The 6,000-nt window shown below is 37.0% G+C and overlaps 1 protein-coding gene across 12 annotated transcripts in view; it reads left to right on the plus strand.

Moving 5' to 3' along the window:
• Positions 1-6,000, plus strand: part of LOC115212289 (glutamate receptor-interacting protein 2) — a 661,282-nt gene that overhangs the window by 582,835 nt on the left and 72,447 nt on the right. The window lies entirely within an intron of this gene.

Genomic DNA, 6,000 nt, shown 5'->3' on the forward strand with positions numbered 1-6,000 from the left:
GCATGGCACCATGGGCAAGTGTCTTCTACTATAGCCTCGGGCCGACCAAAGCCTTGTGAGTGGATTTGGTAGACGGAAACTGAAAGAAGCCTGTCATATATGTGTGTGTGTGTGTGTGTGTATGTTTGTGTGTCTGATTTTGCCCCCCCCCCCCCCCATCATCGCTTAACAACCGATGCTGGTGTGCTTATGTCCCCATATCTTAATAGGGATTTTCATAGAAACAAGCACCTTTTTGATGTAAATAATTTTTGGTGTTAACATGGTCCGATTTGAATTTTTTCTTCTACGGAAGGAAGAGCAAGCCTTCTCCTATCATACTCTCAATTTTGGTCAACTTGCGCCGCAGGGTCTCGGAGGAGATAGTGTTAGTCGAAAGCTACCAAACCTGCCATACACAGACAACTTCAGCTTTATATAAATATATATATATTTATGAGGTGTTTGGAAACTTTACAATACACTTTATTCTTTCACTTGTAAGCCATCTTATAAATGATTAAAAACAAAAAACATCCTCAAGAAAGAATCAAGCCCCACCACTTCCACCACCACCACCATCATTGGCTTGCTCACATCCCCCCATATTCTTATTACCAGTTATTCCAGATTATGTTAGATGATGATATATTTTTTCCAACTCTTATTCAGATCTATCCCAGATGCTTCTTATTACCATTACTAAAACTAAAAACAAAATACTAATAAAATAACAAAGCATTTTATTGAATATTTAATGATTTCTGGGAGGAAAATCCTTTTTTTTCTTTAATATTTAGAAAAAAAATTTTATGAATTTTTTTGCAGTTTTGGTTCTGGATTTTATTAAATATTTCTTTTCTGTTCTTAATTTTTTTCTCTGCCGTATTCTATAATCAATTTGTTTTTCATCTTTAACTACATTCAAGGATTCAAATACAAAATCCCTTGAAGGGCATTTTCTTTGTGTTTTTTCTTTTTTTCTTTTTACTTCTATTTCAATGCATTTTTTTTATTGATAATATACTCATGCAAACATATGTTAAAAGATCTTAACATACAAACACACATGCATACATGTTCACTCACAGAATACAACACACATACCACACACACACGCACACACAAGCATATACCAAAATGCACATTCATGCACACAAACAGGTGTATATAAATACATTAGCTGTTAAACATGAAATATACATGTGTATACATGTTTTAAAACTGATTGCCAAACATGCTCACACATGGAAACAAACACATACTAAGACGCATCTACATATACATACACACAAACAAATACTAAAGGATATTGACAAATAATGCACAAACCCACACACAGTGCAGTAGATTCACACTTGTGCATGCACACACATGCAGGTTCATCATACATTCGCATACAAAGGTGCACTAAAATATATACACATAAACACAAACATATTTAAAGATATTAACCCTTTAATACAGCACATACACAGTCAGTCACGAATTCACACATATTCTCTCTCTCTTACAAATACAAGCACATTCAAATATAAAAACATATATGTATAGATGCAGGCATGACTGTGTGACAGAAAGTTTGCTTCCCAACCACATAATTCTGGGTTCAGTTCCATTGTGTGGCACTTTGGGCAAATGTCTTCCACGATAGCCTCAGGCTGACCAAAGCCTTGTGAGTGGATTTGATAGACAGAAACTGAAAGAAGCCTGTTGTGTGTGTGTGTGTATATATATATATATATATAGGAGTGGCTGTGTGGTAGGTACCTTGCTTACCAACCACATGGTTCCGGGTTCAATCCCATTGCGTGACACCTTGGGCAAGTGTCTTCTACTATAGCCTTGGGCCGACCAAAGTCTTGTGTGTGGATTTGGTTGACGGAAACTGAAAGAAGCCCATCGTATGTATGTACATATATATATATATATGTCTGTATGTGTGTGTATATGTTTATCTGTTTTTGTTCACTCAACATTGCTTGACAATCGATGCTGGTGTGTTTACGTCCCCGTAACTTAGCAGTTCGGCAAAAGAGACCGATAGAATAAGTCCTAGGCTTACAAAGAATAAATCCTGGGGTCAATTTGCTTGACTAAAGGCGGTGCTCCAGAATGGCCACAGCCAAATGACTGAAACAAGTAAAAGAATAAAAGAGCTTCAAGATTCATGCTGTACTGAGTCAGGTACAGTCAATCATTTACATAAAGTGAATATTTTTCTACCCAACCTGGTGCCTTACCATTTAAGTGCCTGATTCATTCATATCCTGATTATATATATAGTCTTTCAGTCTTTTACTTGTTTCAGTCATTTGACTGTGGCCATGCTGGAGCACCATATATATATATATATATATGGCAGGGAGCAGAGCGTCGAAGGATATAAGCAATGGCAAGAAAACTGTAAAAACTGGTGCTCTTGAAGTATTTGTTTTGCACTGCATTATAGATGCTCTCTTATCACTTCTTCCATTAAAAATGTACTGAACTAACGATTGACACTCTGGGAACCTGTGACTAATGATGCCATTGTTTGCAAATTGTGACAGCAAATTTTTTCGCTTCATAAAATGCGCTTGTGTCAGTATCTTTTAATATATGTATGTATGTCTTTTATTGTGTGTGCGTGTGTATTTTAAAATGTATGCACCCACAGAGCTTTTCCTCTGGATGTGTGAATATATTCACATGTGTATAAGTAATGTAGTGCTTTTAATAAATGTTTGTATAATTTGTCTTTGCAGCGGATTTAAAATTTGTTTCTCTTGAAATACGTACATCTGTAATTGCATTAAGTTGCTCCTGTAATGTATGTATATATGATGGTCAAACATATGTGTGCTTATATATATATATAAACAAATATTGTGTACATTAAAACACATCAAGGGGCTTCCAAATAGGAAAGTTTTGTGCTAGAAAGAGCAGTAGAAAACTCAAACCACTAATTAGGGATAAATTCTCGAAAGGGATGAAAATTAAAAATGTTTACCATCTCATTTAGTTCCTAGACCATGGTCTTATTACCCTAATGTTATATATATATATATATATACACACATACATACATACATACATACATGTGTATCAGCATTATTATGTACATGTTACTAAAAGTATATTTATGTATATTTTGCTGTACATGTCAATGTTTTTTGGCTTGTATATATGTACACGGCGAGCTGGCAGAAACGGTAGCACGCCGGGCGAAATGCGTAGCCGTATTTCATCTGCCGTTACGTTCTGGGTTCAAATTCCGCCGAGGTCGGCTTTGCCTTTCATCCTTTCGGGGTCGATAAATTAAGTACCAGTTACGCACTGGGGCCGATGGAATCGACTTAATCGCTTTGTCTGTCCTTGTTTGTCCCCTCTGTGTTTAGCCCCTTGTGGGTAGTAAAGAAATATATATGTACATGTGTGTTTTGCTTTAGTAATATGGTCTGTATATAAAGGCATGTGTTTTAGAAAAGTGTGGGTGTGTATATTTTAGCATGTGTGTGTATGTTTTAGTGAAAGTATGTATGTGCATATACAATGTATTTTAGTGTGGGTGTTTATGCATGTTTCAAAGAATGTGTGTATATGTGTATTTAAGTGTATATCAATATAATACTGCACATGTGTGTATGCGTAAGATCACTTGTCAAGAAATTTATTTTTAAACTGCTTACTCAGCAAATTTTAGCTTTGTATAATCTACTGACCAAACCCCTAAATGCTTGATTCCCAAACTTTTTCATAGTTCCCCTCCTATTCCACCCTATCCCAGCCTCAAAATCATGATTCCCACTAATTTTAAACTTCCCTTCCCAATCTGCAGCTTTGGTTGAGAACTGTAACTGATGTGTTTGTAGGGGGTAGGGGCTTGTTCTTGTCTGTCATATGCCTTCTGTTCTTTAACCCTCTTTTTCTTCCTATCCAAAGCCATTCTTTGTCACCCACTTCCATAAACTTTCCTCATACTTTCTCCACTGCTACTCTTCAGATCTCTCTCATTCTCTCCCTGCTTCTGCTCTTACTACTGCTACAAACATTACTCTCCCTCTCCATCTCTCTCTCTCTCTCTCTCTCTGCTCTGAATTCTTCAGTTAAGTGGGTTACTGGTGGTGGAGGGGTCAGAGATCACTCAACTTGCTACCACTAGCACCCTTGGCATATTTAAAACTTTAACTAGACCTTCATCACTTTCTCTTTCTTCTTCCCATTCCTTCAGCCTTTTTTGTAATCCCTTTGGTGTTTTAACTACCACCATTACAAAACAGCCTCAGCTTCATGTCTGAACAAAACCACCCAAATTATTCTCTCTTTCAATGTCACAGCAAAGAATACTTTAAGTCTTTCCTCCCATCTCTCTCTCTCTCTCTCCCTCTCCCTCTCTCTCTCTCTCAAAATTGTATCATTTATATACACATGGTGCAGGAGTGGCTGTGTGGTAAGTAATTGCTTTCAAACCACATGGTTCCGGGTTCAGTCCCACTGCATGGCACCTTGAGCAAGTATCTTCTATTATAGCCTTGGGCCAACCAAAGCCTTGTGAGTGGATTTGGCAGACGGAAACTGAAAGAAACCCGTTGTATATGTGTGTATATATATAGTAGTGGCTGTGTGGTAAGTAGCTTGCTAACCAACCACATGGTTCCGGGTTCAGTCCCACTGCGTGGCATCTTGGGCAAGTGTCTTCTGCTATAGCCCTGGGCTGACCAATGCCTTGTGAGTGGATTTGGTAGACGGAAACTGAAAGAAGCCTGTCGTATATATGTATATGTGTGTTTGTGTTTGTCCCCCTAGCATTGCTTGACAACCGATGCTGGTGTGTTCACGTCCCCGTCACTTAGTGGTTTGGCAAAAGAGACCGATAGAATAAGTACTGGGCTTACAAAGAATAAGTCCCGGGGTCGATTTGCTCGACTAAAGGCAGTGCTCCAGCATGGCCGCAGTCAAATGACTGAAACAAGTAAAAGAGTAAAGAGTAAGAGATATATATATACATGTATATATATACATATATATATGTTTGTATGTGTGTATATGTTTGTGTGTCTGTGTTTGTCCCCCCCAATATCACTTGACAACCATTACTGGTGTGTTTACGTCCCCGTAACTTAGCAGTTCAGCAAAAGAGACCGATAGAATAAGTACTAGGTTTACAAAGAATAAGTCCTGGGGTCGATTTGCTTGACTTAAGGTGGTGCTCCAGCATGGCCACAGTCAATTGACTGAAACAAGTAAAAGAGTCTTTCAAGGAATACATTATCCAATGTAGCTTGTTTTTTTTTTTTAAGATGGATAGGTTTCATTTGAGGGAGATTATACTGCTATTTCTAGCAGGGCAAATAACTGAAAATGTTTCATTTTGTCGACTCTTATTTTTAGAATTTTATCATTCACGTTCTGTTAACCCACCTGTAACCAACTTTGCTTCCACAGTGCAAACTTCCTATTTTGAAGTGATGTGATCTAAAACCTTCCAAGAAAAATTCATTATAATTTATATTCCAAACACAAGCTTACTAATGATAAAGTCATTTTACTAATGTTTTTGTTATTTTCAATAATAATTGAAACAAAGGAGTGGCTGTATGGTAAATAGCTTGCTTACGAACCACATAGTTCTGGGTTCACTCCCAATGCGTGGCACCTTGGGCAAGTGTCTTGTACTATGGCCTCAGGCCAACCAAAGCCTTGTGAGTGGATTTGGTAGACGGAAACTGAAAGAAGCCTGCCGTATATGTATATATATAATATATATATATATATATATATATATGTAAAATGATATGTGACAATTATTCAATAGCCAAGATAAAACTCTGAGTTTCGGATGCCGAGGTGGAAATCCACAACACCATCTCTTAAAATGTCACATATTATTTTACAGATAAATTTCCTCTATTTACATAATATTGTGGTCTCTTTCTTTCTTTTGTTATCTTACCGTTTTTACCAATATATATATATATATGTGTGTATATATGTATGTATGTGTATGTGTGTGTATATGTTTGTGTGTCTGTATTT

Source organism: Octopus sinensis, linkage group LG1, assembly GCF_006345805.1.
Source record: "Octopus sinensis linkage group LG1, ASM634580v1, whole genome shotgun sequence".
In the NCBI taxonomy this organism is placed as follows: Eukaryota; Metazoa; Mollusca; class Cephalopoda; order Octopoda; family Octopodidae; genus Octopus; species Octopus sinensis.